This window comes from Oncorhynchus masou, chromosome 15, assembly GCF_036934945.1.
Source record: "Oncorhynchus masou masou isolate Uvic2021 chromosome 15, UVic_Omas_1.1, whole genome shotgun sequence".
NCBI lineage: Eukaryota > Metazoa > Chordata > Actinopteri > Salmoniformes > Salmonidae > Oncorhynchus > Oncorhynchus masou.
In genome coordinates, this window is record NC_088226.1 from 23,623,133 (window position 1) to 23,631,659 (window position 8,527).

An 8,527-nucleotide genomic window follows, 5' to 3' on the forward strand; every position below is an offset into this window, starting at 1 on the left:
GCCAGCCACCTGTAATGCATTTCAATTAACATGTGTGCCTTGGTAAAAGTTAATTTGTGAAATGTCTCCTTAATGCATTTCAGCCAATCAAGGTAGGGGTGGTATACAGAAGATAGCTCTATTTTGTTAAGTCCAAGTCCATATTATGGCAAGAACAGCTCAAATAAGCAAAGAGAAACGACAGTCCATCATTACTTTAAGACATGAAGGTCAGTCAATCTGGAAAATCTCAAGAACTTTGAATGTTTCTTCAAGTGCAGTTGCAAAACCAGCAAGCACTATAATGAAACTGTCTCTCATGAGGACCGCCACAGGAAAGGAAGACCCAGAGTTACCTCTGCTGCAGAGGTTAAGTTCATTAAGTTACCAGCCTCAGGAATTACAGCCCAAATAAATGCTTCATGTAGTTCAAGTAACGGACGCATCTCAACATCAACTGTTCAGAGGAGAATGTGTGAATCAGGCCTTCATGGTCTAATTTATGAAAAGAAACCACTACTAAAAGGATACCAATAAGAAGACGAGATTTCCTTGGGCCAAGAAACATGAGCAATGGACATTAGACCGGTGGAAATCTATCATTTGGTCTGAGTTCAAATTTTAGATTTTTGGTTCCAACCTCCATGTCTTTGTGAGACGCAGAGTAGGTGAACGGATGATCTCCGCATATGTGGTTCCCACCGTGAAGCATGGAGGAGGTGGTGTGGGGATGCTTTGCTGGTAAAACTGTCTGAGATTTATTTAGAATTCAAGGCACACTTAAGCAGCATGGCTACCACAGCATTGTGCAGCGATACACCATCCCATCTGATTTGCGCTTAGTGGGACTATCATTTGTTTTTCAACAGAACAATGACCCAACACACCTCCAGGCTGTGTAAGGGCTATTTGACCAAGAAGGAGAGTGATGGAGTGCTGCATCAGTTGATCTGGCCTCCACAATCACCCAACCTCAACCCAATTGAAATGGTTTGGGATGAGTTGGACCGCAGAGTGAAGGAAAAGCAGCCAACAAGTGCTCAGCATATGTGGGAACTCCTTCTAGACTGCTGGAAAAGTATTCCAGGTGAATCTCGTTGAGAGAATGCCAAGAGTGTGCAAAGCTGTCATCAAGGCAAAGGTGTCCAAACTTTTGACTGGTACTGTACACATACATAAACTCAGCAAAAAAATAATTGTCCTCTCACTGTCAACTGCATAAATTTTCAGCATACTTAACATGTGTAAATATTTGTAAGAATATAATGTGTCCCTGAACAAAGGGGGGTCAAAATCAAAAGTAACAGTCAGTATCTGGTGTGGCCACCAGCTGCATTAAGTACTGCAGTCCTTATGGACTGCACCAGATTTGCCAGTTCTTGCTGTGAGATGTTACGCCACTCTTCCACCAAGGCACCTGCAAGTTCCCGGACATTTCTGGGGAGAATGGCCCTAGCCCTCACCCTACGATCCAACAGGTCCCAGACTTGCTCAGTGGGATTGAGATCCGGGCTCTTCGCTGGCCATGGCAGAACACTGACATTCCTGTCTTGCAGGAAATCACGCACAGAACAAGCAGTATGGCTGGTGGCATTGTCATGCTGGAGGGTCATGTCAGGATGAGCCTGCAGGAAGGGTACTACATGAGGTAGGAGGATGTCTTCCCTGTAACACACAGCGTTGAGATTGCCTGCAATGACAACAAGCTCAGTCCGATGATGCTGTGACACACTGCCCCAGACCATGACGGACCCCCCACCTTCAAATCGATCTCGCTCCAGAGTACTGGCCTCGGTGTAACGCTTATTCCTTCGACGATAAACCGAGTCCGGCCATCACCCCTGGTGAGACAAAACAGCGATTTGTTTTGTCAGTCCTGTCTGGGTCAGCGACGGTGGGTTCGTGCCCATAGGTGATGTTGTTGCCGGTGATGTCTGGTGAGGACCAGCCTTACAACAGCTCAGTCCAGCTCCTCTCAGCCTATTGTGGACAGTCTGAGGACTGATGGAGGGATTGTGCGTTCCTGGTGTACCTCGGGCAGTTGTTGCCACCCTGTACCCGTCCCGCAAGTGTGCTGTTCAGATGTACTGATCCTGTGAAGGTGTTGTTACACGTGGTGTGCCATTACGAGGACAATCAGCTGCCCATCTGGTCTCCCTGTAGTGCTGTCTTAGGCGTCTCAGTACAGACATTGCAATTTATTGCCCTGGCCACATCTGCAGTCCTAATGCCTTCTTGCAGCATGCCTAAGGCATGTTCACGCAGATGAGCAGGGACCCTGGGCATCTTTCTTTAGATTTTTTCCAGAGTCAGTAGAAATGCCTCTTTAGTGTCCTAAGTTTTCATAACTGTGACCTTAATTTCCTACCGTCTGTAAGCTGTTATTGTCTTAACGACCATTCCACAGGTGCATGTTCATTAATTGTTTATGGTTCATTGAACAAGCATGGGAAACATGTTTAAACCCTTTACAACAAAGATCTGTGAAGTTATTTTTACGAATTATCTTTGAAAGACAGGGTCCTGAAAAAGGGATGTTTATTTTTTTGCTGAGTTTACATACAGTTGAAGACGGTGGTTTACATACACCTTAGCCAAATACATTTAAACTCAGTATTTCACAATTCCTGACATTTAATCCTAATAAAAATTCCCTGTCTTAGGTCAGTTAGGATAACCACTTTATTTTAAGAATGTGAAATGTCAGAATAATAGTAGAGATAATGATTTATTTCAGTTTTTACTTTCATCACATTCCCAGTGGGCCAGAAGTTTACATACACTCAATTAGTATTTGGTAGCATTGCCTTTAAATTGTTTAACTTGGGTCAAACGTTTTGGGTATCCTTCCACAAGCTTCCCATAATAAGTTGGGTGAAATTTGGCCCATTCCTCCTGACAGAGCCATTCCTCCTAACTGAGTCAGGTTTGTAGGCCTCCTTGCTCGCACATGCTTTTTCCCTTCTGCCCACACATTTTCTATAGGCTTGAGGTCAGGGCTTTGTGATGGCCACTCCAATACCTTGACTTTGTTGTCCTTAAGCCATTTTGCCACAACTTTGGAAGTATGGTCATTGACCATTTGGAAGACCCATTTGTGACCACGCTTTAACTTCCTGACTGATGTCTTGAGATTGCTTCAATATATCCACATAATTTTCCTGCCTCATGATGCCATCTATTTTGTGAAGAGCACCAGTCCCTCCTGCAGCAAAGCACCCACACAACATGATGCTGCCACCCCCGTGCTTCACGGTTGGGATAATGTTCTTCGGCTTGCAAGCCCCCCCCCCCCCCCTTTTCCTCCAAACATAACGATGGTCATTATGGCAAAATAGTTTCTGTTTGGCCACATTTCTCCAAACAGTACGATATTTGTCCCCATGTGCAGTTGCAAACCGTAGTCTGGCTTTTTTATGGTGGCTTTTTTATTTGGCTTCTTCCTTGCGGAGCGTCCTTTCAGGTTATGTCAATATAAGACTTGTTTTACTGTGGATATAGATACTTTCGTAACTGTTTCCTCCAGCATCTTCACACGGTCCTTTGCTGTTGTTCTGGGATTGATTTGCACTTTTCGGACCAAAGTACACTCATCTCTAGTTAGACAGAACGCGTCTCCTTCCTGAGCAGGGTTCCACAGCTGCGTTTGTTTTGTTTGTACAGATGAACGTGGTACCTTCAGGCATTTGGAAATTGCTCCCAAGGATGAACCAGACTTGTGGAGGTCTACCATTTTTTTCTGAGGTCTTGCCTGATTTCTTTTGATTTTCCCATGATGTCATGCAAAAGGGCACTGAGTTTGAAGGTCAGCCTTGAAATACATCCACAGGTACACCTCCAATTGACTCAAATTATGTCAATTAGCCTATCAGAAGCTTCTAAAGCAATGACATTTTCTGGAATTTTCCAAGCTGTTTAAAGGCACAGTCAACTTAGTGTATGTAAACTTCTGACCAACTGGAATTGTGATACGCTGCATTATAAATGAAATAATCTGTCTGTAAACAATTGTTGGAAAATGACTTTCACAAAGCAGATGTCCTAACCGACTTGTCAAAACTATAGTTTGTTAACAAGAAATGTGTGTAGTGGTTGAAAAACAAGTTTTAATGACTCCAACCTAAGTGTATGTAAACTTCAGACTTCAACTGTATACAAATACACACACACACACTATCGTTCAAAAGTTTGGGGTCACTTAGACATTTTCCGGAGTTGCCTCTTCACTGTTGCCGTTGAGACTGGTGTTTTGCAGGTACTATTTAATGAAGCTGCCAGTTGAGGACTTGTGAGGCGTCTGTTTCTCAAACTAGACACTAATATACTTGTCCTCTTGCTCAGTTGTGCACCGGGGGCTCCCACTCCTCTTTCTATTCTGGTTAGAGCCAGTTTGCGCTGTTCTGTGAAGGGAGTAGTCACAGCGTTGTACGGGATATTCTGTTTCTTGGCAATTTCTTACATGAAATAGCCTTCATTTCTCAGAACAAGAATAGACTGACGAGATTCAGAAGAAATGTCTTTGTTTCTGGCCATTTTGAGCCTGTAATTGAACCTACAAATGCTGATGCTCCAGATACTCAACTACTCTGAAGAAGGCCAGTTTTATTGCTTCTATAATCAGAACAACATTTTTCAGCTGTGCTAACATAATTGCAAAAGGGTTTTTAAATGATCAATTGGCCTTTTAAAATTATCATCTTGGATTAGCTAATACAACGTGCCATTGGAACATAGGAGTGATGTATTCTGATAATGGGCCTCTGTACGCCTATATAGATATTCCATTAACAATCAGTCGTTTCCAGCTACTATAGTAATGTACAATGTCTACACTGTATTTTAATCAATTTGATGTTATTTTAAATGGACAAAAAAAACTTTTCTTTCAAAAACAATGAAATTTCGAAGTGACCCCAAACTTTTGAACGGTCGTGTATATCAATCAATCAAATGTATTTATAAAGCCCTTTTTTACATCAGCCAATGTCACAAAGTGCTGTACAGAGATCCAGCCTAACACCCCAAACAGCAAGCAATGCAGATGTAGAAGTACGGTGGCTAGGAAAAACTCCCTAGAAAGGCTGTAACCTGAGAAGAATCTTAGAGAGGAACCAGGCTCTGAGGGGTGGCCAGTTCTCTTCTGGCTGTGCTGGGTGGAGATTATAACAGAACATGGCCAAGATGTTCAAACGTTCATAGATGACCAGCAGGGTCAGATAATAATAATCACAGTGGTTGTAGAGGGTGCAACAGGTCAGCACCTCGGGTAAATGTCAGTTGGCTTTTCATAACCGATCATTCAGAGTTAGAGACAGCAGGTGCGGTAGAGAGAGAGTCCAAAACAGCAGGTCCGGGACAAGGGAGCACGTCCAGTGAACAGGTCAGGGTTCCATAGCTGCAGGCAGAACAGTTGAAACTGGAGCAGCATAACCAGCTGGACTGGGGACAGCAAGGAGTCATCAGGCCAAGTAGTCCTGAGGCATGGTCCTAAGGCTCAGGTCCTCCAAGAGAAGTGAGAGAAGGAGAAAGAGAGAAAAGGAGAGAGAGAGAATTAGAGGGAGCGTACTTAAATTCACACAGGACACCAAATAAGACAGGGGAAATACTCCAGATATAAGACTGACCCTTGCCCCCCGACACGTAAACTATTGCAGCATAAATACTGAGCTCTATTTGGGTACACATGAAAAGTGTTTTTAACATTTAGTTGGATTTACTAACGAGTGGTGAGTGGCTGGGAATCTTACACAAATCTTGTACAACCATATTGTTAGAATATAGAGTAGACTGTTCAATCTCTTTAAAGAAATCAATCATTTTTCTGAAATGATTGAAGATGAAATATAGTAGTGTTTTTCCTTTGCCCCTGAAAGCAAGCACATCATCTTAATTAGGCTAATTAGAACCATAGGATAGTTCTAACGATTAACTTAGCCTTAAGATGTTTTTGGGAAACCAGGCCCAGAACAGAACAAAAGACAGTACAGCATAAAGAAGCACATTTGTAGGCAATGTCATAGCGACGTTGGCTAGCAAAGCTCATGCATAGAAACACGTCACCGGGTCTAGCGATCGTCTCGTGCCAAACTGAGCATGTGCAGGCCTTCAAATCAAAGGCACTCCTTCTATATAAAGTTGTTTTTGACAAAAAATGTCAGTTTGCACATTTCACGAGGTTGGAGTAATAACATGCGGTGGTGTAAAGTACTTTATGTAAAAATACTTTAAAGCAGGGGCGCAGGGACATAGTTATTACATAATTATTACTCCAAACAGCCTACCCGACCACTCGGAGGCATCCGCATGGTCCTAAACCACACCATTGCCTCGTTTTGTATCACATTCCAATGACAAAACTAGGAGGGACAAAAATGCAATTTCGGGATGTGGGGGGGACATGTTCCCAGTGAAAGTTATGACCCTGCTTTAAAGTACTACTTAAGTAGTTTTTGGGGTATCTGTACTTTACTATTTATATTTTTTGACAACTTTTACTTCACTTACATTCCTAAAGAAAACAATGTACTTCTTACTCCATACATTTTCCCTGACACCCAAAAGTACTCGTTATATTTTGAATGCTTAGCAGTACAGAAATGGACCAATTCACACACTTATCAAGAGAACATCCCTGGTCATCTATACTGCCTCTGATTTGGCGACTCACTAAACACAAATCCTTTGTTTCTGAATAATGTCTGAGTGTTGGAGTGTGCCCCTGGCTATCCGTAAATTTTAAAAACAAAAACAATTGTGCCATCTGGTTTGCTTAATATAAGGAATTTGAAATGTATTTATTTTATTTTTATTTAACCTTTATTTAACTAGGCAAGTCAATTAAGAACCAATTCTTATTTACAATGACGGCCTTCCCCCGGCCAAACGGTAAACCGGACGACTCTGGGCCAAATGTGCGCCACCCTTTGGGACTCCCAATCATGGCCAGTTGTGATACAGCCTGGAATCGAACCAGGGTCTGTAGTGATGCCTCTAGCACCGAGATGCAGTGCCTTAGACCTGCAATCTGGTTTCCGCTCAGGTAATGGATGTGTCACTGCAATCTTAAAGGTCCTCAATGATGTCACCATTGCACTTGATTCTAAGCAATTTTGTGCTGCTAATTTTATTGACTTGGCCAAAGCTTTTTGAATCGGTAGACCATTCCATTCTTGTGGGCTGGCTAAGGAGTATTGGTGTCTCTGAGGGGTCTTTGGCCTGGTTTGCTAACTACCTCTCTCAAAGAATGCAGTGTATAAAGTCAGAAAATCTACTGTCTCAGCCACTACCTATCACCAAGGGAGTACCCCAAGGCTTGATCCTAGGCTCCACGCTCTTCTTAGTTTACATCAACAACATAGCTCAGGCAGTAGGAAGCTCTCTCATCAATTTATATGCAGATGATACAGTCTTATACTCAGCTGCCCCCTCCCCGGATTTTGTGTTAAATGCTCTACAACAAAGCTTTCTTAGTGTCCAACAAGCTTTCTCTACCCTTCCCCATGTTCTGAACACCTCCAAACAAAAGTCCTGGGGTTTGGTAAGAAGAATGCCCCTCTCCCCACCCGTGTGATTACTACCTCTGAGGGTTTAGAGCTTGAGGTAGTCACCTCATACAAATACTTGGAAGAATGGCTAGATGGTACACTGTCCTTCTCTCAGCACATATAAAGCTGCAGGCTAAATTTAAATCTAGACTTGGTTTCCTCTATCGTAGTGGCTCCTTTTTCACCCCAGCTGCCAAACTAACCCTGAATCAGATGACCATCCTTCCCATGCTAGATTACAGAGACATAATTTATAGATCGGCAGGTAAAGGAGCTCTTGAGCGGCTAGATGTTCTTTCCCATTCGGCCATCAGATTTGCCACCTCCTTATAGGACACATCACTGCACTCTATACTCCTCTGTAAACTGGTCACCTCTGTATACCCGTCGCAAAACCCACTCCACTGGTTGATGCTTATTTATAAAACCCTCTTAGGCCTCACTCCTCCCTGTCTGAGAGATCTACTGCAGCCCTCATCCTCCACATACAACACTCGTTCTGCCAGTCACGTTCTGTTAAAGGTCCCCAAAGCACACACATCCCTAGGTCGCTTCAGCTAGCGACTGGAAGGAGCTGCAACAAACACTCAAACTGAGCAGTTTTATCTCAATCTCTTCATTCAAAGACTCAATCATGGACACTCTTACTGACATTTGTGGCTGCTTTGTGTGATGTATTATTGTCTCTACCTTCTTGCCCTTTGTGCTGTTGTCTGTCCCCAATAATATTTGTACCATGTTTTGTGCTACTACCATGTTGTGTTGCTACCATGTTGTTGTTATGTTGCTACCATGCTGTGTTGTCATATTTTGCTGCCTTGCTATGTTTTTGTCTTAAGTCTCTCTTAATGTAGTGTTGTGTTGTCTCTCTCGCCGTGTGTGTGTTTTGTCCTATATTTATATTTGATACATTTTTAATGTTTTATCCGCAGGAGGCCTTTTGCCGGGTTTGGCCAGGGTAGGCCGCCATTGTAAATAAGAATTTGTTCTTAAACTGACTTGCC